The sequence below is a fragment of the Empidonax traillii genome, unplaced genomic scaffold (assembly GCF_003031625.1).
Source record: "Empidonax traillii isolate 1590-97213 ecotype Southwest subspecies unplaced genomic scaffold, ASM303162v1 scaffold114:size1751661, whole genome shotgun sequence".
Taxonomy (NCBI): Eukaryota; Metazoa; Chordata; class Aves; order Passeriformes; family Tyrannidae; genus Empidonax; species Empidonax traillii.
Window position 1 is genome coordinate 1,343,724 of NW_020955307.1, and position 17,420 is coordinate 1,361,143.

The window sequence follows — 17,420 nt, forward strand, 5'->3', positions numbered from 1 at the left end:
TGTTGTTAAGATAGTGCTGATTCATCCTCAGGTGACAAAACAAGCACTCTTACCCCGTTAAGTGATGCTCAGTGTTTACCACATCAGCAGAGATAGTAAAGAATAGAGGGGGTTTTAAATCTTGTCTACCCCAACTGGCACTGATATTTCATCTCTTGCAAGACACCTGATATGTGTGACTCCTGCTGGTAAAACAGGATCTTTTGAGCATGTGAGTTCAAAGGATCCACTGCAGTTTAAGTAACACAGCAAAGGCAGTGGTGTCTCTTCTATTAGTTACAATTCTGTAGCATCTGGTGCAAAAGTTTTGGTCTAAATTTAAACTGAAATAATATGAAAAACATACAAGAGGTCCAAATTTTGCAACAATCAAAGTCTGCTGTGATAATGGACCACTATGAAAATTCTAGTTGCTACCTATGCTCAGTGGCAATTTTTCAAGTTCTTCCCTCCAAAATGACAATTTAGGGTTTTCTAACATAATAGCATTTTGTGTTTTGAGCAGGAAAGCCTCAGTTTGTATGTCAGTCAGAAGGAGGCCTATCTCAACAGCGTTAGAGAAATGAGGTGAGCAGTGTGAAGGGCCAAAACTTTGTTTCAAAAATAGCTAGTTTAAAACAATTTTACAAGTTCTGGCACTACAGGGAAAACAGGAACACTGAGCCTAATGGTTAAATACATTGTCTTGTAAATGCAGCATTCAACAGTTTTCATAAAATTTAACTGGTCCTGAATCTCAGGATTCAGCTAAAGCAATGAATTTAGATGTGGTGAGGTATTTGCCTTTTCCGGTTTATCTTTCATACTTAGAGGTAATATTTATTTCTATATTTAAAAAGTACTTTTGCTAGCACCTGGATGAAACTTTTCTGGACTATTTTAAGCATCCCAAGTATCTCATGCTGACTTTCAGTTTATAAGCATCTCTCTCATTTTGTAAGTGTGCAGTAATGCATTTTTAGGCTAATTTCTTTTCATATAATCCAGTGCTGTATTTTTTGTGAAGTAGGAATGGTGGTCAGGAGTTTCTACACTTCAAAACAGTTTAGTGAGGCAGTTCAATTGAAGAGGAGAAAATTACTTGGCAGAACTTAGATGCCCAAGCACACTCATAACAGTCTGTGGAAAATCAGCTGACTTCAGCTCTGTTTTGTCCATCAGAGTTTTCTACCCTAAGCTGCAGTAGATAAGACTCTAATAAGCCTGTATCTTGGTCAAATAAAAGCAGAGATGAAAAACTTAAATCAGCTTACCCTTGGGATATAGCCAATGCTTTCCAAAGTGGTATTATACAAGTCATAGAAATAAAACCTTACACATGGCAGTTCTTTTGACACATATGTGTTGTAATTTCCTTTTTATAGAGATTTAGGGCCCCAAAGATTTTTTTTGTCAACAGGAGAAGACATTTAATTACTGATGGGACATATAAGTCTTTGTCACAGACTTGTTTACCCACAAGAAATAGACAAAAGCCTTTTTTTCTGATCACAAAAGCAACTGGACAGCAGATGAGAGAATCTCTTTGCTCACAATTCCTCTTCTTAGTATCTTCCTCTGTTCCTTTTCTCCCTCAGAACTGCACAGCTATGCTTTTCCAGTCCTGCTTTTCAAGCAAAAGCACAGAAAGACATGCTGATGTCTGCAGCAGTTCAGTGTCCAGTCCTGTACTCATGCATGTAGTAGGTTAGAGAGGACATCCACACACCTCTTAGTCATGGAAAACTTGGAGTCTCTCAGTGGCAGGGACCATCCTTACCCCCAGCCCATATTGCCATGCTGCTACTCCACAGTTTGCTGTACTGTGGCTCCAAGCCCTGTTTAAGAAAAAGAGTAATAATTTTGTCTTTTGCAATTCTTTATTAAAGATATGTTCTAAGAAATTAGTGAGCCATCTTCAATAGAATCTATTATAACACAGATGAAGAAATACAGCACAAGTATCTTGCAAGCCTAACTTTGTTCCTAAAGGCTGAGTCCAGCCAGCATCTGGATCGGGGAAGAGGATGTGGCTATCTGACTGCTCCCACACTGCATGACTAACGCTGGATTGCATAAGGAGAGTCTGAGAAGCTGGAAATACTTCAGTGAGAATTTCCTATATTACTCACAGTATGGAGTATTAAACAAATGCATAAGACTTTTCAGTCATTTGGGGTGAGCTGTATGACTCATGTCTAACTACATTTTTTTATAATTAAACATTCCAAATATGTGCCAAGGAACTCCCCATAACAGGCTGTGCTGTTACCATTTATTTTGATTCTCATTCAAAAATAATGAGTTTTTCTTTTTTTGCCTGCTAGGCTGCACTGTAACAATTTGCTTATCAGATAGTAGCTACTGTACATGCTTGGCACTATTTTTAAAAAGGCATCATAGCAAATTAATGTGATACTGGAGTTCAGATTATACTAGTTTTATTGCCTCTAAAGATCTAATCTTAGCGGGTGCTGAGAGCACTCCAATTTTAAATGACCTCATATATTTTTGTATATCTAAAGAAAATGTCTAACTGCAGAGTGAGGCAGGTGTTGGATAACTCTAGCATTTCTTGGCAATACCCATAAACAAATTAATATTCATTTATTTGGATATTATTCAAACTGTCAGTGCTGATTTTAAGTTGCATCTATGTATCCTTGACTTTGTAAAATTATACATTTTTATGTTGTGAAGGTTTGTGGACAAAATTAGCTTTTTTCTCCCGGTGGAGTCACGCCATTGACAATGAAAGAGAGTATGACAATGGAAGTATTTTCTGATAGATTCCAGAGGTGCGTTCCTTGTATTTGAATTTGAGTAGAGATACTTTGGTATAACAGAGCTTTGTCTTATTTTTCCATGTTCTCTAGAAAACAGAAGGCAAAGATGTAGCAAAACAAGAAGGCTTGAGATGTAGCAGAGATATTATTATGGGTTCTTCAAGTTACCAGAAAGTGATTCTGTGACATCTTTTCTGGCAGGGGCTACAAATAATACAGAACTGATGTTTACACTTTCTGGAGGGATATTTAGAATAATTTTTTTTCAGGTAAATCACTGGCCAACCTCAAAATACATATTAGGAAAGAAGACTGAAGAGAATGAGAGAAGAAGGTCCAGAATGAATGTCTGCTAAAAGACAAATAACTTGCCCTTGATCTTTTGATCTAGCATCTCCCACAAGGATCTGGGTCTGCAAGGTGCAGAGCAGATACTGCTTTTTTGTAAGAGCATGTTAAATGGGAAAGAACTGATACTGACTGATCCCAAATTGGGTGTTTCAAAGCGATGCAGAAAGAATACCCGTAACCGAAAGGGTTTAAACTGATCCTGTTAGTTTGGGCAGCACCAAACTGGGGAAAACATCACACATAAACCAGACTGCAGTTCTGAGGGAGCAGAAACTTCTGGTAAAACTTTAGCTGGGGACTATAATCAGCAATAAGGGGAAATTGGAAGGGAGTGACTCTCTTGGGCTGTCAGCTCAAACCAGGGCTGCACGTCTGCAGCCTTGCAAGTAAAGCAACAGTGATTACATAAAACCACACAGCATGTAGTTCCCTACTGGAAGACTTCTGAGTTCCAGCAAGCATAAAGTTGTCTCCAGACAAGTGCTAAGTTGACTAGAAATCCAGGACTTTGCAAGAGTGCTGGTGTAAAATTCTTTCACTTCTGTGCAAGTTGAGTGAAACGTAAAAAATAGGATAGCATAAGTGAAGGAAAGGCCTAGGACAGTTGAGAGAAACCAGCATCTGCACAAGAATGTGCTGAACTGTATTGCATGAGTTTTCTGCAGAAAATTATGTGATATAGAATTTCAAGTGCTGGATTCTTAATTGCTTTTTTATGACTTTTATTTGCAATACTAGAACTGTACAGTGGAGTCAAAGCATTTGTGAACAATAGGAGTGAATGGTATTGGAATCCCAAAGCACTAATTTATTTTTTTTATTATTTGTCAGTAGCATTCTAGCAGACACACATCAATTATTAGTAATGCAGTATTAAGTGTCAAATGTGAGCTGATAATGCCTGTAGGGCTTCTAGAGCCAACAAGTATTTATTTTGTGTTGAAAGCTCTTGGAAGACAAATACTCATTTTCAGTTGCTCTGTCTACTTGGATTCCACCTTATAAGATCTCTTGAAAACTCTCAAGCATCCTTTACAATTAGTCAACAAGATATAAGGATCACCAGGAGGCAGAATGCAATACCATCAAAATTAAACAGAGAGTAGTCCTTATTCTTCAGCATTTAAAAACCAGGCAATGACTGGAAACAACCATCTTAAAAAAGCATTGCCTATGCCACATTATGCTGCTGGTTTTTGTTTCCCTCTTGTTGTTACTCAGGATATCTTCTTGATCCTGACATTCTGGTTTCTTTATTCAAACCTTTTATTTCCTCTCCAAAATTTTTGAAAACTTTTTTTTTCATGTGAAATATTTCTCATCTGCTATTTTCTAACTAGACCTTCTGTATGCTTACCAGAGACTTTGTTTTGAACATAGATCAAGAGCCACCTACTGCATAATCACCTGTTTCTGCCTTCTACTGAAGGTTTATTCCGGTTTATCTCAGCATGGCTTTCAGCACTCTTACCTGTTCTGCCTTTCAACATGGAGTACCTCCTCGATCCAAACTTTTGACAGTTTTTCTGTGGAACAGAAAAACTCTGTCCCTCTGTCTGCCTTTTCAAAGTAAGTTTCGCTGATGGTAAAAGTATCAGTTTAGGATTATATCTGTATTTTCTACTCCCCTTCTTCTAACTTCAGCTTATTTGTCATCTTCCTTTGTTTTGAAGTCCACCAAAAGCCTTTATTCAGCAGAGTATGTGAACAGAATCTTTGTTCAGCAAAATGCTTTATTATGTTTTTCAGTCATGTCTGTACAAGAGAATTAGGAGCACGTGTAGTACTGCACTGGGACCAGTTACCATCCTTGTGAAGGGCAAGAATTAAGCACCACCATTACTACTGGCAGTTTGGAATAGATGGCCAGGTAGGAAGTGTAGCATTCAATTAAAATCCACTGTTGCACTATTCTTGGCTTCCATAAGTCAAAAAAACTGCAGCCAATTTTTCTTCAAAAATATTAATCTTTTTTTCTGTGATGTCCTATATTCACACTCTACAAAGAAATGCCTGCTGATCTCTTTCTAAATACTTTTCTAATTTCATCTGGTATAAAGCTGTCAGGATTTTGGAGTGAATATGAAATATCAGACTGTAAGAATCTCAGTTTTAGCATTATCTGTGACTTTGAGATACTCCTATCTTGATCAGGAACGAAATTGATATTTCTGTCCAGTTGATACTGGATTCAACTTTTATACTACCATATTCATTTGATAAATTAGTTAGACCTTTGCTAGTTTCGTACTGTCCAACGCACTGTGGGAGGAGCAGGGGTCTTCTCGGAGTTTGGGGCAGAGGATGTGTGCAGCTCCCTGCAGGGCAGGCAGAGCTGTGACTGCCCACAGAGCCGGCAGAGGGAAGTGTTGTTCTAAAATACCCATCCCTGCAGGAAGTGCCTTTGTTGGTATCTGCAAGCCACATTATTGCACCGGGAAATCAGTGATCTGGAGCGTATGTAACATGTGATTTTTAAACTCCCAGTAGAAGACAAAGAAGCTTTAGCAAATGCCAAAAAGAGCGAGTGAGATAATGATCTGGATGTGCCAGGGATTGAAATTAAATTATACGGAGAACTATGAAGCTTATATGTTTTTTATTCTCTTTAGGAGAATAAATGGTAGTATGGAATTTTAGAGGTTAAAGAGATGTGATTTGCTGGTTCATGCTTCAGCTAACTATGAAGCTGTAGCCTTTCAAATCAAAAGATGGAATCTTGAGAAACAGACAGTCAGAAAAGCACTTGGTGATCACAAGGCAACTGGCTCAGCTTCAGACACTGCTGCCAGTGTGATTGCCAATCAAGATGCTGTTGCTCCTGCAACTCCAAGTACTGCTGGAGGGTTAAAAGACAAGTACAATATCATCTCTCTGATATTAAAAAGAATTTTCAATAGAAAATATTTTAAAGTGAAATTTTTACTATATTACCCTCTTAAATATACAGCTCTCTGTTATACAGCTTTTTGTTTCTTATTACATAAGATTTCCTCAAACTGTACAAGTGAAGGGGTTGAAGCACATGCCCTGGACACCCATTAGTCACACTGAACACAACATTTGAAGCTGGGGGGGTGGGGGGGTGGTTTATATATATATATATATATATATATATATATATATATATATATATATATATATACAAATATATATGTAAACATGAATATATTTATATTCAATATATATAATTCAATACTTTAAAAAATAATGCTGGATTTGTAACATCTAAATATTAACTTAAAAAATATCAGAGGTTTGAAAGGAAATTCTCTCTGGATTGTCAAACTGTTGTGTTTTTTTCATATCTTATAAATGGCTGTCAGAAACAAATAGAAAGGGTGTTAGAGCTTGAAGAACATTTTCCAGATAATGTTGCTTGAGAAAAACTGGAAGAAATTCATCCTAAAATAATTGGCACTAAGCTAACCCTAAAGAAGAACACGATCTGTTAGGTGTACAGTCAGGGGCTGCACTGCTAAAACAGCATTGTTTTTGAGTAGGTGGTTAACAAAATATTTCCTTTGCTGAGACACCATTGCTCAGGGATTGGTGGGGCGTGACTGATGAGTTGAGTCCTCTCCTTGTGCTTCCCCAGGAGCTACTCAGTGTCAGAGTAGAGAAAAGGCAAACGTACATAATTGTGTTGCAGTCTTTTGTTCAAGTAATTATGAACCTTATGATCATTAACTTCAGTGTTCTGGCTTAATTCAATACTTTCATTTTTAGCACAAACAGTTCTTGGTTTTACAATTTAGTTAAACATTAATTTGTCTTCCTAGCATATTACTGACAAAATGAAAATGTGGCAGGTTCTGGAGACAGACTTTTCATTTTTTAGTTAGTAGAAAGCAAGATTATAGAATGAGATGTACTTTTATTTATTTTGATCACAGATAGGGGAAATAGTCTCAGCAAAATGCATTAAATAATTCCTCAGGGAACCCCTAACAGAGCAGAAAATTTGTCTCCATGATGGAAATTGAGATACAGACAGCTAAGGAAGAGGCAGGTCATGAGACAAAGGGGAATTGGTCTCCTGGGAAGAGGCTGGCCTGCTCTCTGCTGTTTACCAAACCTCACCAAAGAGTCTTGAAAAGGTAATTGCAGACAATGCCACGATGCTGACATCTTTGTGGTGACAATAGTGGCTTCTTTGAGGTTACATTACTATCAGAGTACATCACTTTAAGCAGAAACTATCAGCCTAAAATAAATACATTCTCTGCTAGGCTACCACTGTGACTGCAAGCTAGGAAAACAAATGGCTTTTTTTTTTTTTTTTTTCAGCACACGTTTGCACTAGTATTTTTACATGTTTGGACTAACAAGTGAGCTTCACTTTTGTTTTAATTAGTTTCATTTTTGGCTCAACTGTAATACTCGTGCTTCTATGAAAGTATGCTATATTTTAATGGATCTTTTAAGTTGAAAGTAATACCAGTAGCTAAATGTGTACTGAATATAATTTCATAATGGTTAACTTTTGTAAAATTTAGTGTCTGAGCTGTTTAGAATGAAGGAAGTTTTTGTTCAGCTGTGAAGAACAAGATTTTGGTGTTTTTTGGAGAAAAAGCAATATTTTGAAAATAGCCCCTTTTTCTGTGAAATTGATGACTGGGCAGAGAACAAACATTATCATAGCAGGGCGAGTGTAAGAAGTGTAATTAGAATGTATAACTGTAGAGTTTTGACTAGGTCCTTGCAAGTGGAGTTAATAATAATGAAAATATGTCAGGACAATTACTTGAGTAGATTGAGCTGTTTGCACGACTAAGAGGAGGCAGACAGAGTCCATTTGTCCCAGTTCTTTGCAGAAATCTAGGCAGGTATCAAAATTTTCCTTCAGGCTTTCATGCCTTTACCCAGCAGAATCGGCCTCTTCGGACATCTGGAGGAGGGAGCTAGACTGTGGGCTGGAGAAAACGGAGATGAAGTAGGAAAGTCAAATGAGTCTGCAATTGAGTTTGGGGTGTTTTTTAACATTGTGTTTATTTGTGAAATTTATTATATTTCTACCAGGTTTTCAGTGGAACTGAAGAGCCGTAGAAGGGTCTTGCAGTACGGACTTTTGTCCGCTGCTGTCAGAAAGGGTGGTGGGTACAGCGTGTCCCTGGCCCCAGTGACGAGGCTCCCACTGCGGCAGGGCAGGTGCAGCGGCGATGCCCCGGCGGGGTGCGGCTCGTACCGAATGTACCCGCTCCGTCACGCCCCCAACACCCCCAGCCCCGCTTCCCACGGCAGAACCAGCTCCGTTCCTTCCGCCCGCACCCAGCTGAGGCCCTCTGGGGGGGGGTTAAATCGCCTCTTTGCAAATGTCCCATTCTCTATTTTTGTTTTCTAACGGCTGGCGGTAACTGCTTTCTCGCTTCCTCCACCTCCTCCCGCTATCCAGCGGCCAGAGCTGTTAAAATGCCGGCACCGGGGGGGCGGCTGCTGCTGCCTGCGGGTCGGCACGGCCGGCGCCCCGCACCCGGAGCCCTCAGCCGGGCGGGCACACCGGGAGCTCCCCGCAGGGCGATCAGGTGAGGTATCTCTTTAGGGCCGGGCAGGGTCGGGTCGGGTCCGGGCGCAGCGCTTTGTCCGCCGCGGCTCCCCCGCCCCGCGGCCCGGCCGGGCCGGGCGGGCGCGGCCCATTGGCTGCGCGGCCGGTAACGTGACGCGCGCGGCGGGCGGGGCCGCGCCCCAGACGCGCCGGTTGGAGCCGGTGCCTCGCGCTGCGCCGGCGGCTGCCGCGCGGACCGAGCGAGCGGAGCGGGCGGTGCGGGAGGGCCCGTCCCACCGGCACCACCGGCACGGCCGGGCCGGACGGGCAGCGGCGGCTGCACCGGCAGCGGCAGCGGCAGCGGCGGCGGCAGGTAAGGGAGGGGCGGCCGCAGCTGACAGGTGCCCCGCGCCCCCGGCGTGGGAGGGACGGAAGGAGGGGGAGCAGCGCGGAGCGGCGCTTTCGGAGCGCGGCTCGCGGCTGGCTCTCGCCGCCCCCCGGTTTTCCTGGGGCTGCCTCTCCGCCGGGGGAGCAGGATGGCGCTGCCGTCCCGTGGGGCGCCCGGCGCTGCCCGTCCCGGTGAGCCTGCGCGGCGGCCGCCCCTTCCCCCGGCCGCGGAGCCGCTCACCTGCCGCGGGGCTGCCGGGCCGGGGGGCGCGGAGCGGGGCTGTGCCCGCCCCGGGACCGCGGGCGGGGCTCGGCACAAAACCGTTCTCCGGTTTGCGTAACCGGTGTCTGCGTGTCCTCGGGTGACCCGGGCGCTACAGGTCGCCCGGGGCCGCCTCCCTCCGCCCCGGGATGGCCCCGCAGCTGCCACCCTTCGGCCTCGGGTGTGGCGGCGGCACCTGCCCTGGGCACAGGGGCAGGCGGGTGCCAAGTCCCAGCCTCCCCGGAAGGGAGAGAAGAGTTAAACTCAGTGTTGAGGCCTGACAGTTCTGCGTGTTGAACAAGAAACCATCCTCTTCGTTGTTCTCTTCCTTTCCTCTGTCTGGCCAATGCATTTCTCGTGCTCAGGAAGTCAGTGATCTTGTAGCAGCCCTTGCTTCCACTTGCACCCTGACTGAGTTATTCTGGGGACACCTGGCTTGCTTTGGGCCCATCTGTGAAACTGAGGCGCCTTCCTGGCTCCGGTTCAGAATTTGTCCATGGTGAATGCTGCAATGGACCAGTTCTGTAGGATTGATTAATGGGGACTTCCCTAAAGCTAATTTTATATTAAGAATGTAATTAATCATGTGATTAATCACATGATTAATCAAACTGTTTGAATTGGTCTCTAGTGTGGTCGTTTAAAAGTGTACCTTTGAGGTAGTCCTAGAATACGCTAGGAGCTATGTGGTCACTTGTGGTTTCAAGTATTTAAGCTGTATGTTCTGCTGACTCCCAGCTTTCCTTGTCTGTTTTCTGAAGGGATAAATAAGGTAAGGCATCAGTTATTTCTAGCGTCTCAGAATTTTTTCTTGTGTACCTTCCCAGCAGGAAGGGCAACACTATTGATCTGTCTTGTTAAACTTTCAATAGGGAGGTGAGGGCAAAGCTCATGAGGTTTAGGTAGTGAAATCTTAGAGTACTTGGAGAACTTAAGTATTGTCTAACTATATTATGTGTGTTTTCTTTACTCTGTGTAGCTCAGCTGACTGTGTATGGAATAGAAGAGTTATCCTGAGTGACTTTTTTTCTTCAGTATCTGCGGGGCTGAGCAGAGCAAAGGACGTGAAATTAAATGAGAGTGGAAAGGAGAATGACTGTAGTACAGAAGCAGTAGTTAGTATATGTAGAGGTTTTTTTAGGGTTTTCCCCAGTGTTTAAAGCATTCTGTTGCAACTAGATAACAAAATGTTTATCTCAGAGTTTCACATTAGCATATGTTATTACATTCTACTGAATTTTACATTAGCATAATGTAACTGACTTTCGGCTTCAGTTGGATTTATGTAACTTCCAGAAATTTGCAGTATTAACATGCTTGTTCCCTTGCTCTTTTGAGGGGAGCAAGTTGCTGGTCTGACTTGTATTTTTCTTCCTTTTTCAGGAAAACAGGATTTTCAGGGGGAGAAAAATTGCTTATTGTTTATAGCAAGTTACCAATTCAGCTGCTGTTCGAAGTTAATGAAAGCATGTTGAATAGTTTTTAGAGAGGGACCAACAGTGCTAAAGAAACATCCATCAGCATTTTAGGATTGTAAAATGAACTGTCAAATAATTGTTTTTCTAAGGGGTTTCTGAAGAGTGGTGGAGGGGGAAATCTTATGTTCCTTTAGCTGCTGCTGTGCCTGATCTGCCTGATGTGCTACAGGTAGCAAAAAGAGACTGTGGTACTAGTAATACTATTTCAGCTTACAATACCTACTGCTAAAGCCTTAAAGCTTTACTCAGCTAGGATTAGAAATGGATGTTTCATGTGACTAAGGGGATAAGGTGTGGTTTGTATGTCTCTGTGCTGCCTATCTGAGTGTTTCACACTGCTGTCTGTGTTCTGTGTGCTAACCTGTGGGCTGTATTTATCCTTTCCGTAGGCATCCTTAGAACAGCTGTTCAGCTGCTGCCTTGCAAATACTGTTATTCTGCCAGTTGTTCTTGCAGTTACTCTTCCTAAAGATAAGTTAGCAGTCTATGCTGTGGTTATGAAGCTATTTGGTTCAGATACCATGGCTAGCCATGTAGAAGAACAAGGAATGTAAAGTAGAAATAATATTCTAATGTTTAAATATACTGTCTTTTTAATGTTTAAGTGGTATAGGTTACGTAATTCCAGTTAGTTTTACCAGACTTGGTTAGCGGGTTTCATTTTATTGTAGTTATGCTTGGGTTTGGGGATTCTTTTCCCCAAGTGGTTCTTAGTGGGCTACAAACAAATTCTGGGTTTAATTTCTAACTAGTTGAAATCACATTGTAATTCAATATTGAACTAAAGTGTCATAACACTTATGAATAGTTTCCCCAGATATCTGATTTAAACTTACTAATATGAAAGGGCTGTACTTTAGGGAAGGCAGATGATGCAGCTCTCAATAAAGCTGTTACAAATGCAGTTGGACCTATAGTGCTGACATACCCTCTTTTGGTGTACACCCAAGAGAATTCTAGGAATTTTCAACAATCAGAAGCGAATTGTGGAGAAAACTTGTAATGGAGTATCTTTAATGCTCATCAGTGCCATTCTGTTTCCAAACAATGTATTTATACACCCTGAAATAAATTATATGAGTGCATTTCCATCATAAGGGCTTAGCTTCTAAGTATGTTCCAATATTGTAAACTGGAATGCAGTTTATTCTACTGAAATTGAGAATTTAGATGACTGTGAGAAACTGAAGGACTGACAGTGCCACTAAGGGGGCCAGTGATACCAATAAGAATATGGTAGTAACACAATCTGTTTGCTGCTAATTGTTACAAACACTTTGTTTCTTTGGGAGATAATAGTTTGTGATTTTAGTTTAATGGAAGCAACGTTTCAGTTTTGTGACACAACAGCTATAAATCTATGGTCATTTAGTTTACTCAGGCTTAATTAAAGTGACATTGATTTTAGAGCTCTTATTTCAACCCCCCGAAAATGTAACCCCTTATTTCCCAGACATTATTGGCTTAGTTTTGGAGGAAAATATCACTAATCTGTGGGAATTCAGGTTGTGAAATATTCATTTCACCATTTTTTGGCAGCTAAAGTTCATTTGCATGCAAATATAAAGGTCTACTGATCTGAAATTTAAGAATTGCACATTTAGATTTTAATGCTAAAATCTTTGTCCTTTAAACTAATTTTTCTATCTGAATCAAAACAATCTTGATGTGCATTTGTTGTGTAATCCAAAATATTTGAAGAAGGGAGGGAATTTGAAAATTTTTAACTAAAAACTGTCTGTTTCTAGGCTGTGTTTAAATTATTTACAAGATAAGCTATCATTTCAAACCCATGCCAATGCAAGTGTGAAAATGATTATTGCTTTGCCAGTGCCTTTGCAGTACAGGAAAACTGTTTTCCAAGTAAATACTTTTTATTAATCAGTAACGTTGTTTAAATACTAACTGTGGTGATGCTGACTAGGAAAGCACCAAAATATTGCTTAATTGAAGTGAGATGGGATATGTCAGTACTCAAGTGCTTTACTGAACAGGAGTTAAAAGCAGTGTCTGCTTTGCTTCAAAGTATTATTTGGTTTCTTACAAGTATGGGGTTAGAGGTTTTTTACTTCAAAGTTCTTAATTGATTCAGTTGATGATAAAACCTCGAGTCTTGTTTTTGAAGTTATTAAACTTGGCTTCATACCAAAAAGTGTTTCTTGTGGTACTGCTATCTGAAAAACCTTACCCGCTGTTCGGTCTCCTCAGAGAGTCTACTCAAAAAAGGAAGTTCTGTGCAGCAGAGGGCTGGTGCACAGCTTACTTGGTCTTGATGGAAGTGCTCAGGGTGAACATAGGTCCTAAACTAACTTCGTGTTTGTTCAGGAGACAAAGAAGGATTACTGTGGATTTACTGTAGAATTCAAGTCTGATCACTTGTTTGCGGTTCTGAAACTTAGCGTTGTCCCGAGAGATGCTTCTGATAAGCACAGCACTGCTTTTGGCTCTCCTGATCCCATGGGGATGTGCAGCTCTCGAACTGTGGAGTTGTGTTTAGGTGTTGGTATGTAATTTGTACATAGCTAGTGCACAGTATATGCAATGTGAATTTTGTCTTTCAGTCCTTTCATATTATTAACTGTCAAATCCAAACTCCCCTGAAATGGAAATGAACTAGGGTTTTATCAGTCTTCCAGCAGTGTGCAAGCTGGCTGCATAATCACCTCAACCTCTTAAGTATCTTCCTATTCATATTATTCTGCATTACATATTTATTAACTGGACAAAGCAACCAGATACCTCTTCTTTTCTTTCCTTTGTTCAGTACGGCCTGTTATCTGTCTCCTTTTCTGTGAACTGCTTGTAACTTTTGTGAAATTACCAGCTTTGTTTTAGCTGATATAGTATGGAGTCAGTCTGGAAGTTGTTTGGTTTTTTTTTTTCTGTAACCTAGATTCAATCTCTTACACTCCACTTGTTTAGAAAACTATTTAATTTATCAGTGGAATGCACCTACTTGGTCTGGCTAGCTCTGTTTAATTTTTACAAGTTGAGCACCAGATTTTTGAAAGGAAGAAAAGAAAGCTGTGAATTTGTAACCGGACTTCTTTGTTTCTGTAAATACGTATGAGGTTTTTGTTTATATGTTTGTTGGATCTGTCATACCATGAGCCTGTCTGGGAAAATGTTGATGAATTAAATACATTACTATGAATTAAGTACATTACATCACAAATCCATTAGCATTTCATTTATAAAAAGGTAGGCTTGTCTACAAGGAGATAACTGATAAGTGCTTTGAATGTGCTTGGCTTTGACATTATTTGTACAAAGGTTCTTTTGTACTGCTTGGGTGCTGATTCTGCTTGTGTCCTTTTTTTGAGACTTACACTGACTTTCTGTTGCATTAATTGTATACTTCATTATGGACTGTCTAATGCCAAGGTTAAAAATACAATTCTTTAGGCTCTTAGAATCACAGAATGATTGGGGTTGAAGGGACCTCTGAACATCACTGGCTCTGATCCCTGCTAAGGGAGCTTCACCTAGAGCAGGTTGCACAGTGTATAGATACTTTGGAGTAGCAGGAATACACACCCCTCTCCTCGGTCTTATTTAATACTGAAGATTTTGTTTACTTGAAAGTGTTACAGAGCCAAAAAAATAGAAAAGGGGGCTGACAGAGAAGATAGTGCTTTACTTTACATACTAACTTCTTTGTGTTGAAAATGAGTGAGATGCGATCAGACTGTGTGATGTTGCATAATGGGTATGTGGGACTTACTCTTTGTTTCAGGTTGTGGACCCCTGTTATTACTTCATGGGAAGTTCAGAACCAACCTTCTGGAAGAAAATCTGTGTGGTTTGTTTTGCACCGAAAGGTGCTGGTCCATGATAATCTCAGTAAGAAAGGTACTCGGACACTGTACGGTATAATTAGAAATGGTTTTTATTGGGTTTGACACTATAAAGAAGGAGAATAGTATAGATAATCTAACATCTGTTTATACTGGGAACACAGATTGTGTATCATCAATTGAGCCTTTAATCCTTGTGCTGCACATTGTGCAGACTCTGTCTGTGGACAGGGTTACCCCTGTTTGATTAATCAAGCTATTATAGAATTTTCTTACAAGAAAACAACTTTTGTGCATCATTTCTGCTGTTAACTAGGAAAGACATTCACAGGAGAACTTCTTGCAGTAATTCTGGGTACCAAGTGGGAGTTTACCTGCAGACTCCTTATGATCTGGCCAAGTTAATCCTGTGGATAAAAGATCTGCACAGCAGAGTTTTGAGCATGTTAACTGCCCAGAGTGGATCACTAACACCTCCATGTGCCATGGTCTTCCAGTCAGAACCACTACAATTCGTTATACTTTTTTCTTTTTAAAACCTTATGGAACTCTTTCCAATAACAAATTATTAATGAGGTTTGCTGTGTTTCTTTAGGAATTGCCAAGGAGACTCATGATAGAGCTATTTTTTAGTGGGCAATACCAATGTGGAGTTTTGACAGTCTTCTTATGATTTCCTTTTTGAAGTGGCATATGTGAAATGTACAACTGCTTGAAGAAATGTAAATTAATGGAGCAAATAGAAAGAGTGCTAGAGTTTCCAATGAGAACACAAATAAGTTCAATTATTCATCAAATGTTAGGATGAAACTAGACATGTCTCGATTGTATGACCAATACAAAGCACTCTCTTCTAAACAGGTGCTTGTGTTGATGTTTATTGTAGTCAGTATTTTAGATGCTGAGGTTATTAAGTTAAAATGGTTTTTTTTAAATGCATTTTTGAGTTTGAAAACTGTACAGCTTTAGTGTCTCAGTACTAATTATTGCTTACTAGAAATGCTCAGATTTGATTTAGAATCTGAATTCTGCTTGGTTTGGGGATCTGAGAAAGCACCGTGGCTATAAATGGAGTGATACATTCTGGGCAAGTAGAAGGCTTGCTCTAAAAGATCAGTCACGTCGATGCAATTACATGCAAAACAAAGCTGGTCTACCTTTCATTTTACTGTAGTTTTTTTTACCATTAGATGGCTTACCTGTTTAGTTGTGAAACATACTTGTTCAGAAGCTTACTTTTGTACCTGCTTGTCAGTTTTTCTACATTTTGGTTCGCAGAGTTTTTCTGTAAACTGTTTGTCTCACCTACTGTCTATTTGGTTGTAAACTTCAGTTTAACCTGAATCTTTTTCTTGCTAGTACAGGCCTTTCTAGGAGCATAGGTTGTGACCTATTTTGGCTACAACACAAACCTCAGAACCTTGGACTTAACTTGAGGAGAGGGCTGGAGAAAGTGCTTTTTCTAGTCTAAGTATTTACATATGAATTTGTATTTAAAATTGCTCTGCAGGATAGACTATTATTAAATAAAAAGCACATTTAACATAACTTTTGAATACATATCTTATAATGCAACTTCATGACAGAGGTAAATCTTCAAAATAGTTGACTTGTTTTTTCCCTCCCATCTGCTATTGAGAGTTAAACTCAGGTAACTTCATGCACTTGGGCTGACCCAACTGATATGATTCGTTATCATGTTGCCTACAGGTATGTAATTTTAGCCACCTAAACTGGAATGTTTGAAGGTGATCCATCTCCCCAGTTAGTGTTTGACCAGGGACATACTTTACAGCCAAAGTTTACCTCTTCACTGGACTTCCTTGAGTAGAGAAAAGGCTCAATACTTGGCTATCAATGATATTTAGTGAGAAATAAACTTAATATGGCTTAAGAAAGACAATGTTTTTTTCTGGAGTGCTGCAGGCACAGGATGGAAATGCATAATGTAATGTATCTAATCTTGCACAGTGAGATGTGAAGAGTAAATCCTGTGCTTTTAAAGCAAATCAAATTGGAGTAAAGCATATTTTCAATTATATTGCAGAATAAAGTATTTTTTCTTGCATGAAGTGTACCAGAGAGAGAAAGGAAGTAATAAAATAAAGATGTGTACTCCGAGTTTACATGAAGCTGACTTTAAGTTGGGGGTTTTTTTTGCCTAAGGCCTTTTGTATTGAACCTGGGAATGTTCAAGCTTTTAGGTAGTTGAGGAAAATGAAATATAGTTGCCATGTTGGACTCCTATTTTTCTCAGCTTGATGAAGGCATGGTAGTGGTAGGGATGGGTGGTAGTTGCTTGATTTTGCCAGATTTTTTATCCTTGTGTGTGCCCTGCAGTTAGCTCTGAAGCAGTAGCAGAAGCCTGGTAAAGTAAAAATGTAAGTGTAGCCTAACCTAATAAATTTTAAACTATGTTTACAACTTTTTCCCCAGAAGTTATTTGGCTATATAGTCTTATGTAAGCTTCTCCAGAGAGCAAGGGCTGCTTCTTAAACAGCATCAAACTTTGCTATTACTGTTCTACACCTTATGTTCCTGTCTTGAGAGCAGGAGTGTTTAAGAAAGGCAAGGTCTCTACTCAGTCCAGGTACAGGTAGTTGAGATTGTCTGTAGTTGTAATTACAGTCTCTGAGTATTTGGAAGGACTTTAGGTCTTGATTATTTGAGAGGTTGATATGGCAAACTTGTAATAGTGTTAGTGCAGTTGTGAACATCTGGTGCTTGAGGAATATGCTGCTTAATATAGAATGTGGGAATGTCTTTGGGCTTATTTTAAATGCAAAAGGATAATCACTTATACATGTTTAATTATCACCTGTGACCTTCTTCAGAAGGAACTGGAAAGAAGCTTTCTCTAATCTTGTTTGTATGTTCCGCATTCAGTGGAATACG